Source organism: Dipodomys ordii, unplaced genomic scaffold, assembly GCF_000151885.1.
Source record: "Dipodomys ordii isolate 6190 unplaced genomic scaffold, Dord_2.0 Scaffold32, whole genome shotgun sequence".
In the NCBI taxonomy this organism is placed as follows: domain Eukaryota; kingdom Metazoa; phylum Chordata; class Mammalia; order Rodentia; family Heteromyidae; genus Dipodomys; species Dipodomys ordii.
In genome coordinates this window covers 6,437,569-6,455,979 of record NW_012267248.1, presented here as the reverse complement: position 1 = coordinate 6,455,979, position 18,411 = coordinate 6,437,569, and positions in this window count along the sequence as shown.

Here is an 18,411-nt window from a genome sequence, read left to right as displayed (position 1 = left end):
CATTCCAGCCTCTCCTAGCCTCTCCTTGTAGCTTAAAGACTCTTTCGTTCATGATTTTTTCAAAATTCCTGGTGACAAGAATATTCTGCAACATAGACTTTTGGCCCATCCTATCAGAGCAGTCTCAGGAGAGGAGTCTGAGAATCTGTACTTCCACACTGGCTGCTGATCGTTCTTCTCCCAGACAAGCTTGAGGAGTGCAGCTGTGGCTCCCCCAGGACTCCCTATCCGAACCACGGGAGCCATTAGGGACTTTGCCAGCCCTGTCTCCCAGCATTACCCAGCCAAACACTGTTGTCTCCTTTCTCACTTGGAAGATGAAGGCCATCTGCTATGAGCTTCTATGTCCCCGCCCCTAGAAAATTTCCACATTTTCCACTTTCCCCTCTTGACTCTTTTTGTTAGAAAATAAACATCTTCCCACTGCTGACCTCTCTCTCTTTCTCTGGATTTCTACCCCACCCTGCCCATCTCTTCTGGCATGAAGATTTTTTTGATCTTCAATCTTTGCACATTTTTCCCTCATCAATGAGTCTCCCACCTCAACTGAGTTTTCTTTCTTTTTTTCTTTTTTTGGGTCTGGTCATGGGCCTGAACTCTGGGCCTGGGCGCTGTCCCTTAGCTCTTCAGCTCAAGGCTAGCACTCTACTACTTGAGCCACAGCACCACTTCTGGATTTTTTTTTCTGCTTATGTGGTGCCGAGGAATTGAACCCAGGGCCTCATGCATGTAAGGCAAGCACTCTACCACTGAGCCACCTTCCCAGCCCTGACTGACTTTTTATCATCTTCCTAAAACACAAGCATCTCACAATAACTTGACTTCTCCTTTAAGCTACTGGTTCACTTCTCTGCTTCACCTCTCTTCTCTGGTTCTCCCTCTGTCTTGTTTTCCCTCTTTTCTCCCTCTGGGGTCACTTGGTGGCCTGCACAATTCTTTGTAAGACCTTTGAATAAGCTTAGGTAGTGCAGCATCCACTGCTGCTGCAGCACAAGGTAGAGATCATGGTTAGAAAGCTGAGGACATTTTAGACTAGGCAGTTGCCTAGGTTTTGTTTTCTCTGACACTATTGTGATCCAAGTCTATATTTTGGTTCTTCCTTCCAAATTCACAGGGTCTATCTTTGTGAGCAAGTTAGCTTTGGTTACAGTAACAAAATGCCCAAGATCGGCAACTTTGAAAGAGGAAAGTTTTCTTTTGGCTCATGGTTTCAATCCATGGTAATGTGGCTCTGTGATCCTTGGGCCTGTGGTGATGAACACACCATGATGGGACCACATGGTGGAGCAAGTACCCCTCTCAGGGTAAAGTGGAAAGAAAGCAAACAAGAGAGAGGAATCGACTGGGATACCAATCTCCTCTTCAAGGACACACACCCAAAGACCTAACTGTGTCTCAGTAGCCTCCCCCTCACTCCTCTTAAAAGAGTAGAACCATCAGCAAGGGACCAATGCCCAGCATTGGTGTGCTCCTGGCGGGCATGGAGGGCAGAAGGTTGCTGAGGCCTATGAGTGTAGTTCTTTGCACAGAAGTTGGTGGAGATTGCAGAAAACAAAAGCAAAAACAAAAACACCAAGAGCGAATGGGTATCTAAGGAAAGTTCCACCTCCAGACTAGATCTAGTGCTGAACAGCACAATACTGACCATGCAGAGAGGCGAGGATGGAAATAAAAGTGGGCTGGCAGTTCTGCTCATCAACCCTGTAACTCGCTCGGTGTTTCCACATTTTACCTGATGATGACAAGCTTTGGGGGTGGTATGATGCAGTGTGACAGATGAACTGGAAACCCTGTGTTAGTGAAGACTCCTGACTTATTCTGAGCAGGACCAAAATAAAAGCCACAAAGACCAAGTTTAGTCTTCCCTTTCACATTGTCTTCTGAAAGACAGTTGGTGGTTGTTCACTTGTGATCTGTGGGGGTGTGGCCAAGAGAATTCTTTGATAAAGACCTTATTATTGAACCCTGATTCTGAAATTAGAGTAGGCATGAAGAAAGGACGTTGCCTGGCTATTGAGTTCTTTCATTATGGTGATTTCAGAGCAAGCTGCTGGACAGACAGTTCTAGGAGTCTCTTTCATCTTTTGATAGGCATCTTGTGGTATCTTTGCTCAAGGAAGAGCTGAAGCAAAGAAGTTTAGAGGCTGGATGTCTAGTTCAGTGGTAGAGCACTTGTCTAGCATGCTCAAGGCGCTGGGTTTGATCACTAGCACCACTAAAATAAAAATAATAAAATAAAATAATGAATAAAATAAGTTTAATAAAAAGAAAAGGGAAGTTGGGTTTGGAGGCTGGCTGAGAAGTCTCACCAAACAAGGTCCTCAGAGGAGTTGTATTAATTGTGGTCACTTTTATGGCTCCATCAAAGTCAGCTCAGAACCAAGCTGAGTCTTCCACAGTTGGCCCATTTTGGGTTCCTATAACAGAATTTCTTGTCTAGCTCTACATGCTTCATTACAAGTTTAAATCATGAGCTGTATTGAGGGCATTTTGTACACGATTCTTTATGCATTTATAGTATCTAGAACTATGCTTGCTCAGATCAGTGTGGTAAGTTCAACCAGTGATGAATCCAGGAAATATTTTTATGGATTTTTGTGGCTCTTTATCTAATTACCCCCCCCACATCTTATTTAAAAGTGTATGGCAAAACTAGGGATGGTGGCACATTTCTATAATCCCTGCATCTGGGAAGTTAGGGAATCATGATGCGTTTGAGCTATAGCTTGGACTACATAGACCTTGTCTCAAAGAATAAATAAGTATGCATGGCAATATTCATGCCTGTGAGAGGCATAACGACGTGTTGGTTGATGGACTGATTTGGAGCTATGAGTAGACAGACTGGCCGGGTATTTGTAAGGGTCCTTTCAGTGTGAGGATTCTTCATCATGCTGGGGGCCATCTTTCTGCTCACATATAGAACCATCCCTTCTTGTTCTTCTTTATCAGCAATCCTGGACCATTGTGCATCTGTTGTGCAATGTAGCTATCACTCAGAGTCAAGAACCTTCTGGATATGTTTGTATTGCACCATCCTGATCTTGCCTTTGTAGCTTCCTTATACCACAAACCGTAAATGTAATGTTGGTGATGCCACTCAATGCTGGTGATGTCATTGCTCAATGTTGGTGGCGTCACCGTGCAAGTGGCTACCTCATTCAAGGTGTGTCTATGCATAGGGGTTTTGGTTAACTCAGAGTTGTCCTTGTGCTTTATTGGTAATGGTCATGATGGAGGTGGAGAAGAGGCTAATCACCTTCTTGCCCATCTTAAAGGGTTGCAGTTCTTACCCTTACAACAAAAGATAAGTCAATAAGGAAAACTATAACACTAGCTGGGTGCCAGTGGCTCATGCCTGTAATCCTAGCTATTCAGGAAGCTGAGGTCTGAGGATTTGGGTTTGAAGCCAGTTGGGGGCAGGAAAATCCCTGAGAAAATTTTATCTCCAATTAAGCACAGAAAAAAGCTGGAAGTGGTGCTGGTGGCTCAAGTGGTAGAGCACTAGCCTTGAGCAAAAAGAGCTCAGGAACAGCACCCAGGCCCAGAGTTCAAGCCCCAGGACTGGCAGAATAAAAAGTCTGTAATATTTATTATTTTACAAGACACAGAGCCTTCATATTGAAGACTCAAAGGCCCAGAGTGAATGACCCATTTTCATGGGTTTGATAAGTGATGGACAACCCATGATTGGAAAGAAATGATGTGGTTTCATAATAATATTTGGGATTGTTCTTGGTGTCTGGTTATGGGATAAGACCCTTTCTGAGAGTGGGAGTCTTAAGACCTATAGTCAAAACAAGGTGCATCAGAAAGTGTCTCTAATGGCCAGCTTTTACACAGAAATGTGAGGGTACTTAGCTCATATTGTTAAGAGTTAAAAATTGTTTTTTGTTAGTACTCAAGTTTTGAACTCAGGCCTTCATGCTTGCTAAGCAGGTGCTCTACCACTGAGCCTTCTCTTCAGTCCTGTTTTACACTGGTTATTGTTGAGACAGGATCTTGCTTCCTGTCCAGATGTGTGTATGGACTGTGGTCTGTCTATTTGTAGCTTCATGTCATGGTTGGGCTGACAGATGTACACTGTGCCCAGCTTTCTTCTGTCAAATTGCATTCTTGTGGGCTTTTATGCCCTAGACTGGCCTAGAAAGACAATCCTACCATGAAGCTAAGATGACAGATGTACACCATTGTACCTAGCTATGCGTTGAGAAGGGGTCTCATGAACTTTTCTCTCTGGGCTAGTTTCACACAGAGAGATCTCTGATTCTTGGCCTCCTAGATAGTTAAGATTGCAGGTTGGAGGCACTAGCACCTAGCTGAAAATTTTAAAGCTTTATGGCTGGCTTTGGGGGAAAAGGACTGTGGCTTCCATATTCCATCTTGGGGAAGTATAATTCTAGTTTTTGTTTTGTTTTGATTTTTTTGAGACAAAGCCTTGCTATGTAGTCCAGGTTGGTCTTGAACTCACAAACATCTTGTCTCAGCTTCCTGAGTGCTGTGGTTAGAATTTGAGTTTTTATGGCTTGCCTCTGGAGGAGACTGGAATGAGGGATGAGAGACAGGAGGATAGAAGAAGGTTGGAGAGATTTGTTTCTGGGTCCGTTTCTGAGGCCTTGAGTTTAGGATATAATTGTCTGCAGCTCCACACCACAATTACAAGTGTTAGTAGAGCATGTGGAAAGACATGAACCATAGTGCATCCTCTGGCTATAAAATGGATTGGAGCAAGGGTCAAGATGATGGTGACAAGTTGAATTGTGTTCTCCAAAAGATCATCTGTTGAAGTTTTTCCTTCTCTCCTCTTTCCATTGTGCTGTCCTGTATCAGAGAATGTGACATTATTTGAAAATACTCCTTGTAGATTGTGTCAACAGTAGGTAAGGTTGTTAGGTTGAATCCTATTCTAATATGACTGGAGCCCTGCGAAAATGGAGTTTGAGCTGGGCACTGGTGGCTCAGGCCTGTAATCTTAGCTACTCAGAAGGCTAGGATCTAAGGATTGTGGTGGTTCAAAGCCAGCATGGGCAGGGAGGTCTGTGACACTCTTATCTTTAATGAATGACCAGAAAACTGGAAGTGGTAGAGCAAAGTGATCCAAAGTGGTAGAACACTAGCCCTGAGCAAAAGGCCTCAGGGACAGTGCCCTGACTGAAAAAAAAATGGAATTTGGATGGACACTGTGCAGAAAGTGAAGCATTTTGCACAGTCAATGCCTAAGCACTTACCTAACAAGGATGGCACATACCTTTCCCCCTCCTTTCTAGGCCCAAAGCACCAATGCACCAGAGCCTACTTGCCCAGGGGCTCTGAGTCAGCCCTAAAACCTCTGCGCAGTTTAGCAAGTGCTCTCTGAACTGAAATGCCATTCTCAAGTAGAACTTGGATATCTGCCTGCTCCTGTGTCTCTAGAAAAGTCTCTGCTGTGCAGTCCCAAGGCATTTCCAGGGCTTACTGACAGGCAGGCAGCTATGTTTAATGACTGAATTCCGTGACTTCCAGGTATTTTGTTAGGACACCATTATCCAAACAGTGCCTAGCAGAGCTTGGGCTTATTGGAAGAACACTCATTTCCTGGGGTTCTCTGCCAGTTTTTGATTTAGGGAACTAAAGGGTGGAGGTTTTGGTAGTCATGGCAAGGAGGGGAGGGAGTTGCCTAGATGTGTGGAACCCATGGGTGGGGTGGGTAGGGATGAGTCTGTTGCTCTGAGGGGTGAGGGACAAGGCGTGTACTTTCTGAGGGTTCCCATAGGGTCGGAAGTCAGTGTCAACTGAACAGAATCAAGAAATATTGTGTCCCAGTATTCCACGCCAAACTCTTCTGTTTTTAGGAGTGAAAGGAAAGAGGAAACATCGTTCTATCAGTTCCTTTTGCTTTTCCTCTCCTCATTAACCAGACACTCTTAGGAAGTTTTGGGTAGAAGGGAAATGGGTTTTCTTCAAAGGAGAATATGCACACATACCACAAACAGATCATATGTATACACATATACATGTGTGCACACACATGCACACACAGACACCCTGCTCTCCCCCATCCAAACTATGACATCAGTCTTGCATTTTCTTACAACTCTTCTTAGTTTGGAGCTGAGAGTTCTTACCCTTTGCTTGGGCTTTCCCTTACTTCCTACTGACATTCCTCTAATCCTGGTGAGGAAAATCCATGGACTAAGCCCACCACTTTCTAATGCTCTCCCTGGAAGTATGAAGCCATGAGGCTATGTATGCTGCTATATATGCTGCTATATATGGTGGATATGTGCTGCAGATATCATCCCTCAGGCAGCTGATTGTAAAGTGTGCTCTGCAGGTTGTCTGAAGTCCTTGGCATAGACTTTCTATGGAAATAGTATTGGTGGGCAACTTGATAACCCATTTGTAGAGTGACCTTTCCTTTTTCTCTTTCTTTGCTTCCCTGCATTGCCTTTCCAAACAAACGACTGCTCAGCTTTTGGGTTGACACCATCTAAGGCTAATGGAATATTGTAACTAGCCAGATTAAGTCTGGGATCACCTCAACAAGAGCAAGGTGGCATAGGGTTTGGTGGAGAAAGCAAAGAAGGTTCAGATCAACAAAGCAAAGGGGTCCTACTGCTACCCCAGATGGAAATAGCCCTACATGAACCAAAACCAAAGGAGCAGTGGGAAAGAATTACCCACTCTATGTAAGAAGGACTTCTGGAATGGTAGAAACAAAACTAGGACATGGCTTACTAAGGGTGTGCTGGAAGTTTACCCACAATTACGCCCTGGTATTTAGTGTTCCCTTCATGTTCTATCCAGTCATCGATACATATAAAACAGCTGCCTTCCCCTAATCCTTAGTTTTCACCACTCACTTCTAGAGAAGGTAAGCCCATGACTCCATCATGGAGATTGGAAAGCCATGAAAGCCAGTCCTGCTGAGTCTGGGATTGTGCGTTGGGCTTCCTGCCTGCTGGGGTCAAGCCCCACCTTTCCTGGAACCAAGTCTAGGGAAGAAGGTTTGCTGGGTTCCTGGAAGGCAGATATTTGCATGTGCGTGCTTAAGGCACTGCACATGGGCAGAACACTACTGCAGGTGTGCCTAAGACAGGGCGGGGAGAGCAAGCTAGGCCTGGAACGGGCTGTGTCATCCCCTGACATCTTCCCTTGACTGGACTTGTCTCAACAGGATGTAGAAGAGCCTTCTGCTCCATCCATGAACACCAACGGGCAGGATGGAACTCGCTGCTCTGTCGACGTGAGTCCTGTTGCAGAAGAAGATCACTGTTTGTTGTGGAATGCAAAGGAATGATAAGGTGATGATCCTGATGCAGATTGAATTGCCTCCAATGTTAAATTGCTGTTTTTGTATGTGTTAATGAAAAAAATGCAATCTCAAGACAATCTGTGCCCACCTATGAATCCAGAGAAATCAGAAGCATGCTGTTCGCCCCCCTCCCTCCCTTCTTACCTTCCTTGCTTTCATCCTCCTCCCTTTTTCCTTCCTTCCCTTCCTTCTCTTTCTTTCTTGCCCTCGCTCTTTCCCCTCCTCGTTTATCTCTCTTTCCTTACCCCTCTCCCCCTTTTCAGGGCAGTTCTGCTTTACTTTTCAGCCTTTGGGGAGATGCCTGGGGCTGCATACCAAGTGCGGGGAGTGGGGGAAGACACAGAGATCACAATGTACTTGGCATGCGTTCATGGCATTTACATGCATTGCTTTCCTTCCACTCTGGCAAGCGTGGGGGAACGTGCTGGAATCATCCTTTTTACAGACGAGCAGCTTGGAGTGTAGAGAGATGAGGTAACATGAGCATCACTGGGCAAGTTAAATGAGAAAACCAGTCTCCAGACCCAGCTCCACCCACCTCAGCCCCAAGGCCTGTGCTGTTTCCTCGGGGGGGGGGGTCCCCCCAGGCTTCTGAAACCTGCACAGCCTCCATCCAGCTGTCTCACGCCGCTGCCCATGCCGCAGAGTTCACCAGGATCCAAATCTTGGGCTTGCCATTTTTTTCAATCTGTTTGTTTCCTACGTTTTATTACAGATGCCAGAGTTTCCTTCTTTCCTAAGAGTTATTTTAGGGTAACTTAAAAAAAAATCTGGCCAGGCATGCCAGTGGCTCATGCCTGTAATCCCAGCTACTCAGGAAGTAGAGATCTGAGGACTGCAGTTCAAAGCCACTCTGGGTAGAAAAGTCCCTGTGAGACTCTTATCTCCAATTAGCCACCAGAAAATTGGAAGTGGAGCTGTGGCTCAAAGTGGTAGACTGCCAGCCTTAGAGACTTGAGCAAAAGAACTCAGAGACTGCTCCAGGCCCTGAGTTTAAGCCCCATGACTGAAAATGAAACTGTATCTGGCTAGAGGGACAGAGTGGAGAAACTGAGGTAGAAGGCAATGAACTATTAAACTTGGGGGCCATATTTCACTCATTCTAAGAGGAACACTTGCTCCTCTTGCCACTCTGAAACCTCCCTGCCTTGCATTTGCTGCGCAACTGTATTACACAGCTGCCATGGCCTCTTTGGGAGCAGTGAAGCTCAGAGAATGAGCTTCTGAGATATGGAGGAAAACCCTGAGGACCTTTATGGAGATAGGCTCACTACAGAGCCCTGGCTGGCCTTGGACTTTCGATCCTCTTGCCTCTGCCTTCTAGAAGGCTGAGATGATAAGCTTATACCACCACATAGAACCTTCTCAAACATTCTTGATGGCTTCTAGGATGGCAATCTGAGGAAAGACCGGATGAAAGATCCTGACTTCAAGAGTAACAGGACAAGCCTGTAATCCTAGCTACTCAGGAGGTTGAGATCTGAGGCCCAAGGTTCAAAGCCAGCCCGGGAAGGAAAGTCTGTGAGACTCTTATCTCCAATTACTTACCAAAAATCCAGAAGGGGAGCTATGGTTCAGGTGGTAGAGCTCCAGCCTTGAACAACAAACAACCAAAAAAAACAACTAGGACAGTGCCTAGGCCCTGAGTTCAAGCCCCAATACTGTCACAAAAACAACAATAAAAAATAAAACAAATCCCAAACCCCAAAGATAAACAAGCTCTGCCATATTAGCTGGCTTCTAATTAGGAAGGAACTTACTGTAGCTCTCTTGTCTTGCCCCATAGTATTAATAATGAATATATTTAAACATATTGTACACTTTTAACTTTATCACTGGTGCTACAGGTGCATTTCTATGCTTCCTTCACTTATGGCCAAATCTATGTAGCAGGGGATGGAGGCAGACAGAAGTGTATGCTTGGAGAAAGTTATATTCTCAAGAACTCCAATGAATTCGTTTGAATGTAATTCCCACCTAAAAGAGGCTCCCTGAATAGAATTAGGTCTCCTATAGGTATCTTGTACCAATAACCCATCTCCTGCTTCCTGCAAGGCCCCATTCCCAATGCTAAAGCCAAGAGTATGAGAGTGTCTCCCTGCTAGGTTCTTTTTCCTTCCTTGGCCCATTCCTCAGTGTGTGTGTGGGGGGGGGTGGTGGTGGTAGTGGTGTTAATCTTTCTTTAACAAGCTTTAAATGGTAACCCATGATGCTTTGTGTAACACCTGACCCCCCCAGTCCTTCGGCACTGGAGTGAGCTTCTGTGTGTCTTCTGTTCTTCTGCCTCTGTTCTCTGGGGCCTCATCAACTCTGCAGTCACTTTGACCATGTTGGCCATGACCCAGTTCCTCATATGTGCCCGTCTTGCCTGGCCTTTCCAAGCTTATTGCAGGATTCATGTGGGTACCACTGGCTTTTGAGGAAGTCTTAGAAACATATCCTTTCCACCTCACACGCTGCTCCCAGAGCTCCAGGTGCTGCAAACGTACTAGAGGAATCCCATTTGTGCCTGGCAGTTGACCTTTTAGAATGCTGGATGCTTCCATAGAGATGGCTGAACCTGTTCATCCCAGCCTTGTGAAGAAGACTGTGACATCATTTGAAGAGGTCTAGGTGACCGGTGATGAACTCCTGACTTGGCCCTGGAAAATGGGGCAGTTCCCCCAGGGCTCCCAACAATGGGTAAATGGCTGACACACCTACTTCCCCCGCTAAGGGTCCACGCCTGGGGCAGGCTTATTCTCTGTGCTTACTTGGTATGAAATCGGCATTTCTCAGTAGAAGTTTCTCACTGCGTGGCTCTGTGAGTTCCTGCCTTCTTTCCAAGCAAGATGGCCACCTTCCTTCCCTTGTGTGCAGGCCCATGCTACAGCTCGGCTTACTCTCAGGATTTTAGGACCAACATTCTCAGTGAAGAATGTCAACACCGAAGAGTGACTTTTCTCTAGTCATGAGGAAAGCAGAGGCCTGCTCAGGGGAGTCTTGGCATGGGGGCCCAGAGCTAGGCCATCTGGGGTGTGGAATGTGAGGGGCTGAGCCCCAGGGGCCTGCTCAAGTATGTTTAGGCAATGAGAACAGTCTCTAGGACAACATATTAAGAGGAGGGTAGCAGACCTGGCTGGTGGGTATGAAATGGAGGAGGGATCCATTTGGTGTGTGTGTGTGTGTGTGTGTGTGTGTGTGTCCCTCAGTGTGTATGTGTATATGTAGGCTGGTGTGTGGGGTGGGTATGTATATGGCATGTGTATGTGCATATATGCATGCTATGTGTGTGGTATTTGTATATAGTATATGGTATGTATATGTGGTATGTGTATGTGTGTGTATGAAGTGTGTGTGTGTGTGTGTGTGTGTGTGTGTGTGTGTGTGGTGTAGATCAGTTGGGAATGGAACCTCAGGGCTCTCTCAGCGTGGCTGGCAACTGCGCACTGTCTTCTGATCGCTTCCCAGGGCAGGACCCTGCCTGTGATCACTACTGTTTATGGGCTTAAGTTAAGATTAGTGACTTTCTAACACATAACACTCATTTGGCTATCACAATAACCTTGAGGTAGGAACTGTTTCCCTAATTAACATTCATGGAAGAGGTTCTAGAGCTTCCGAGTCTGGGAGCCAGTCTCCTGGGATGCTACATTCATAGAACCAGGCCACCATCATTCTCTCCTTGTGGCAGGAAGAGGATTCAGGGCTGGCCTAGAGCTCACGGTGGAGTGTCCTGTCTCCTATGTGGCAAAACCCTGCCTTAAACAAGAAAAAGTGAACATCAGAGCAATAGAAATGACTTCCTTTTTGCAGCAGAAAGGAATATTCTAGACGTCTTCAGGATTGTTGAGAAAATGTGTCCTGGTACTAAAATTAAGGACAGGAAAGCTGCTTAACATGCCCCTTTCCACCATCTTCCATGGTCCCTCATGTTCATGTAGAGATAGAGAACTCCCTGCTTTCAAACCTGTCAGTGGTGCCATTATCCCTGAGTTAGGTGACACCTCATTGTGGCTTTCCAAATCTTCAGATGACATCTATGAGCTCATTTTCTCATCCATTAAAGAATTAAAAGGTAGGAAATGTGTTTAAAGCAGACAGAACAAGTTTATTTGAACCTGAAAGGTGTGAAAGTAGGGAGACACTCTAGGGAGAGAGGCCCTGAAGATGAGTCCAAAGGAGTCCTTCCTTCCCAGGGAGGTTTTTGTTCTATAGGGCCCTTCCCACATCTCTTCTAGGTCTTTGCCCAGATTGCTTGAAGGCTGATGCATGTACTATCCTGGTTCTTTTCATTGGTTGGGCTGGTACCAACCAATGGGATTATGGGAAGAATCATTTGAGCAGAGGCCTGAGGCACTATGGGAACAGGAAGCGCCATGATGGGCCACATGTTGTCTGCCACCTGTTAGATTCATCACTTTTTATTGCTTTCTACCTAACAGTTCCTCTTTGTTTCCCTCAGAACCTTTTCATGGTCTAAGCAGACACACAACGGTTTAAAAGCTGGCAATCTTGCCATTGCCACTGACGTCTCAGACCGGAGCTTCTGGGCCAGTACATGCTGGAGTGACTCAGGACTTGGGAGACTGAGGTTCTCCGCTCCCACCACACATGGCTCAGCTTCTTGTTGCCAGTTGCAGAACTTCCTGCAGGCGCGGCCTTCCCCAGTGGTGCTGGATCAGTCTGGTGACTTGGCTGGGTGCTCCCTCTTTTACACACCTCCTCCTGTTCAAGGGATGATTTCTGGGCAAGGCTGTCAGTAGGAACACTTTCTCCTGCTGTCTAGAAGGCACAGCTGCATTTGGTTGCTGGAAAAAAATGTTTGTTGAAGGTTTTTTAGAGATAGCTGGGAGAGTTTGACATCTTTGAGAAGCACAAACATCCTTTATCTGCAGGATGAGGTTACTCTCTGTTTGGATTGTGTGTTTTTGAAAGAAGGAAATCATTTTCAAAAGCATCAAATTATATCCAGGAAGTATCCTTAGGACAATGAGACGTTGAGAAAGAGGCAGAGTATTCAGGTTTTTTTTGTCATTAGTCACTACTGCCATCTGCTGGCTTTACTAGTGAACTACATGGGCTTCTTAGTGAACTGTCTCCCTCCAGCCCTCCTGGAGTAAAAGCAAAGTGACAGGAGCGTTCATCGGGGTATTTCATTAAGCTGTGGTGACAAAGCAAACACAAGAATGAGAAAAAAGTCACAGAAGAACCTCATCTGAGGCACTTGGATAAAGAATTCACAGGACAGTTAATTATATTCTCTTGAGTTGATTAGCTTTGTTCAAAGTAAGTATTGAGTTTAATCTGAATTACAGATTTAGAGAAATCTACTAATCAGTTTTGAAAATTAGTGAAAAATTAAGGAATTAAGAAGTAAAAATTGTAAAGTAAATGGGGTGGCTATTTCCTGTAATCTCAGGAAGCTGAGACAGGAAAATCTCAGATTAGAGGTCAGTCTAGGCTACATAGTGAAACCCTGTCTCAGGAGGCTGAGATCTGAGGACTTAGGTTCAAAGCCAGCAGAGAAAATTAAGTCCAAGACACTCTCATCTCTAATTAACCTTTAAAAATCCAGAAGTGCAAGTGTGGCTCATGTAGTAGAGGGCCAGGCTTAAGCAAAAAATGCCATGTGAGAATGTGAGGCCCTGAGTTTAAGCCCTAGTACAAAAATATACCCTATCTTTGAAAAACGTAGATAAGGACTATCTCCAAATCAGGCACAGAAACAAATTGAGATCTGTTCCCTTGCTTGTGTCATATTGGTTTCCTACATTGACCCTTATTGTGTATAAATGTAAATTCTGGGTCAGATGAAGGATGATTGGACCATACATACAATACACATACCCTGAAAGACAGAAATATTGCTTGCATTTCAGTTCAGTGAGAGGTTGTATTTGATCCCTAATATTGAAAGTGCTGATTGATCTGTAGAGGAGGACTTCAGAATTGTAATAGGGACAATGAAAAGGGCCCATTCTTCCTTCTCTTATCCCAGATTCCAGGGGGCCACACGGTCACTGTGTTAGTCTGAGTCTTCTGTGAGGATGGTGCTACCAAAGGACTGAGCATGCAAAGGATTTATCAGAGGGGACATCTGCCACAGAGGATGGGAGGGATGAAAGGAAGGCTTAGGAGGCTGCCAGACCACAAGTGGGTAGGTCTGACCTAAGGGGAGGAGGGACGAGGTAGTTAGGTTGGAGACATTGTAGACCACAGCATAGATCTAAGGGAAGTGTGGACTCTTGTGGATGGGAACACATCACAGAAGTTTCCCACAATCCCTGTCTCCTGATGACCACGTGATGACCCTCTCAGCGACTGGCTTCTTCTGAATGCAACGTGGCAAACCAGGAGGCATGTCACTCTCATGAGTTTACCTCGCTTGATGCTCTCTTGGCTATCTGGTCCATCAGGGAAGTTCTCTGCTGCTTAGAAACAAACCTGACTCATCACCCTGAGGAGCTCAGTGGCTTGATGGATCCTCACAATAGAGGTGGTAGTGCGTTCCATTCTGTCATTGCTGTTTTTAATTAAGAGATGAAACTTTGCTGTGCTGCCCCAGTGGCTATTTACTACTCTCCTGCTGATCAGCAAGTACAGCCTGGTGCTCCCTGCCCTGAGATGTCACCAAAGAAAAGCTAAACTTAACACAGATATACCCTCAGCATAGAGCATGGTTGCCTCTAACTGCTGGCCTCGAGTGCTCTTCCTGTCTCAGCCTCCCTAGTAGCTGTGCCCTGATGTAGGGATGGATTTATATTCTCCATAGTCAGAAACTGAGAGGCACAATCTCATGGCCACTAAAGACACTGGAGCAAATGTTATACTATATACTTCTCATCTTCTCTGATGGCTTGAATAATCTCTCTCTCTCTCCCTCTCCCTCTATCTCTCTTTGCCTCTTCCCTCTCCCTTTCCCTCTGCCTCTTCTTCTCTCCTTATCTCTGAGTCTTGTTTCTATAAAACAGTCTACCACGTTGGTAATCTGTAAAATAGAGCTAGCTGTGTGTGACTCCAGCTAACAGCCAAGGAAGACACAGAACCGTAATCACGTCAGGTGGCCTTCTGGCCAAATAGGGTGTGTATAAACTATATACACAACTCCAGGAAGGGTTCTTAAAAGCAAGAAGGTGCCAGGTGCTAGTGGCTTGCACCTATTATCTGGTAAAGCTATTCAGGAAACTGAGATCTGAGAATTAGTCTAAGGCCCAGCCAGGCAGAAAAGTTCATGAGACTCATTTCCAGTTAACCAGCAAAAAGCTAGAAGTGGCTCAAGTGCTCGAGTGCCAGCCTCAAGTAAAAAAGCCAATTGAGAGCAGATGCCCTGAGTTCAAGCCCCAGTACAGGCATATAACAGAGGGAGAGAGAGAGAGAGAGTCTCACTTCTTTGCACCACCTCCTCTCTGGCTGGCAGAATGGGATGGGATGGCTGGATCTGGAGCAGCTCTTGTGGAATATGAAACAAAAGCCATGGGTGGAGTAGCCACTGATCACCAAGGGCAGGCACTTTGTTATTGTTCTCGTTGTAACAGAAATTACTCCTAACTGAAAATACATAAATTAAAAAAATCATCATTTTATTGGGAAAGTCTGAAGGTTAAAGGAGTAAGCATTTCTTAGGGGCTAATTTATGCCAAAAAGAAAATCTCCATGTGCCAGCCCTTCGCAGGTGGTATGTTTGCTCTACCTGGTAAAGGTGGTGGTATGTCCTCCGGTGGCAGGGAGGGCCGTCCTCGCCATTGGCAAGGACAAAGGAAGAAAACCCTAGTGCTCCTCATGGAGAAGCCTTTGAAATCAAGCAGGAGCAAGCAGCTAGCATCCTCCTCTCCCCTGAGTGGCAGCTTAAAAACTCTGGTCCTGGAGGCTGAAGGTTATGGAGCAAAAAGACCTAGGAGGAAAGTACTTTCCTTTTAATTGTCATCAAGTCTCTTGAAACCTTTTCTTTAAACTATCCTTTTTGAACTTTTCAAAGCTGGAGAACATAATAAAATCATCCTTCATTGGGTTTGTTATTTGTTCAAACTAGTCCTGTTCTTTGGTATTTTCTGGAAGGGTATGGTTCTTCTTTTTTCTTTTTCTATTACTCATTGGGCTTGAACTCAAGGCCTGGGTGCTGCCCTAAGCTTTTTCACTACCACTTTGCCACACAATGCCACTTGCTGTTTTCTGGTGGTTAATTGGAGATGAGTCTCATAGACTTTCTTGATTAGTTTTGAACTGCGATCCTCAGCTCTTAGCCTCCTAAGTAGCTAGAATTACAGGCATGAGCCACCTGCGCCTGGTGCAGATACAGTGATTCTTTATGTGATTTTCAGACATGAATTTACCCTTCAACACTGTGGCTGGTGTGTGTTGGAAGAGCCCTTGCTTGCTTTGGTGGTTCTGGGTATGATTCCCAATATGCACAAACAAAAGTAAACCACAGCAAAAACAATGATAGCAAAACATTTTGGGCTGTGTTGTTCATAACATTGTTAGCCAGTATTCATACTTTCAGTGTGTCAATGCAGACGTGGCCAGTAGGGTTGTTAGAAGCATCAAGTCTGATAAAGCTTGCGATCTCAGAGGCTTAATAGAATATGCCTTTGTTGTAGATATGCAGCAAACATGAGCTCTTATTATCATTGCTATTTATATTAGCATCTAATCTGCAGCTATATGCTATCTGGTATGGCATCTACAGTGGCTCAGGGCCTGTGGCCACTGCATATTTGAGATGAAGCTAGTCCCAGCTGAGATGTGCTGTAAATATAAAATACACTGGAGTCTTAGTATAGAACTAACAATGGAAAGATCTCACGAATCATTTTTAAAAGAGATGACATGTTGCAATAATAATGTTTTGCATAATTGAGCTAACTAAAATACACATTGACCTTTTTGTGTGTGCTGGTACTGGGGATTGAACTCAAGACTTCCTGCTCTTGGTTAGCTTTTTCACTCAAGGCTGAAGCCTTCCATTTCTGGCTTTGTGATGGCTAATTGGAGATAAGAATCTCATGGACTCTTCTGCCCAGGCTGGGTCTCAGTCCCTTGAGTGGGTAAATTATAAGCACGAACCACCAGGTTGTAACTCCAGAGGTTTTCTGCTGTTGCTTTGTTTTTGTAAATTTTTAGGAGGAGTGGAGGCTGGGCAAGGCCTTGGTAATGTCAAGAGAGTAAATGCAATGATGCATTGTTATTTTAATGGAGCAGGCCCAGGGTCCAACACATATGCAAGATGATAGAGGGAAATTAGGAGGGAGGCTAAGAGGCTCAGTGCTTCAACAGTTTTGCCTCCAGAATAACTTTCAGCTGGGATGTTTTCTTATTAAAGCTGAGGGTTGGTTGGTAGGGATGTGGTTTGGGGAAGGGGTGGGTTAAGATGATTATCAAGGAGCATCAACCAAGAGGCACAGGCTGGTATCTTCTTGAGGCAGAATATTCTTCTTATTGAACGCTTTTTCTTCAATATGTGCAATGTGGCAGGAGAAGAGTCTGGAACCTGACTTGAGCCACTGGGTAAGGCTGTACAGGTTGTGGACTGCACAGGCATCCCTGGCCAATGGGAGAGGAAAGACTGAAATCCATGGTGTGGGTGTTCCTTTCTTTGCCCACAGGTGCCATCTGCTTGTGAAGTGGGATGCCACTGCCCCCTGTTCTTTTCTCTAACCCACTGGAGGGCCATCTGTGCTGGTGGGATGGCTGCATGCAGTTTTGGGGTCTGGCTGCATGACAAGGGAGACAAAGGCCATTATGCATATTGGAAGACACAGGGGTCCTTGTTACACAGTGAGAGCCTTGCCCTGGGTCAGCAATAATGAGTACTCTCATCTCATTAGCTAATTACCAGCACCTCATTTACTGTATGGCTTTTGATTCACACACCTTGAGTCAAGACCATATGTGATTTTTATGCAGCCTACAAAGTCAGGGACATAATAATGTTCGGAGTAATTGACCAGCAAATGTTTGTTCTAGGTATGTCTGTGTTGTTAGGACAATGGCTCTCATACATTGCCTTTTCGTTGCTTGCTTGAAGGACATACGTTTTGTTTTGTAACCTCCCTGAGTTTGCTGTTCCTCCTCCCCAGAGCGCCACACACATTTGTTTTGGTGCAAGGCAAATAGATGGCAAAGGGCCAGGTGTACTTCAAGCAGAGGCTCCGTGGTGGGAGCGGGGAGGAAGGCACACTTTGTGGAGCAGCAAATCCTTGCTGGCTGAGAGCAGGAAAACCAGCACTACAGGGACAGAGCCAGCCAGGCCAAGCTGACTCCCAAATGGCAGTTGGGGAACAGCAGGGCTGGGGGACGGGCTTGGATGGAACATGCTATCCTTATCCTGGTATGGTTCTGGGGGAGAGAGAGGGAGGGAGGGAGGAAAGGAAGGAGTGAGGGAAGGAAAGAGGGGAGTTCTGCCAAGCAGGAAACCTGGTTTTCTGATGTTACGATTATCTGTGGGTTCATAGGAAGATACTTGAACAAGAGTAACTATTAGTCATCATCTCCAGGCTCTCCCCCTTTGCTACCTAGTTATATCTAGGGCCGTTATGTCAGCTCAAGACATTCTTGCCAAGGGCGGTGGGACATACCTGCAATCCTCACTCTCTGGAGGCTGAGGTGGGGAAGGCCACAAGTTGGGGACCATCCTGGGATATACAGAGTGATGCTGTTTCCAAAACAAACAAATAAACCAACACATCTCCAGGATCTTGAGGTTCTTTGAGGGCTAAGCCTTGAGGCTACAATGCTTCCCATTCCCATACATTGTTCCAGTGCAGCCAAGCCCTACACCAGGACACCAAGTCTGGTACCCTCTCTGCCCAGCCATGGGCTGGATTATTTCTGTTCTGCCTTGCCATGATCTCTTTTCCATTCCTTCTTGCCTTTGCCTAAAATATAAGCTGATTCCAAGCAGGGATATAATATTTATTATAAAAAGTATGTTATAATATTTAAAATATAAATATTATAATTTTATAACAAATAATATATGACATATACTATATGATATATAATCACATATAATAGAAAATATAATTATCATTATATATTATTATATATACTAAAGTACACAATTTATAATGCAATATAATAACATTACATAGTATATAAAATACAATATATATTATTATATTATGTTATATATTATA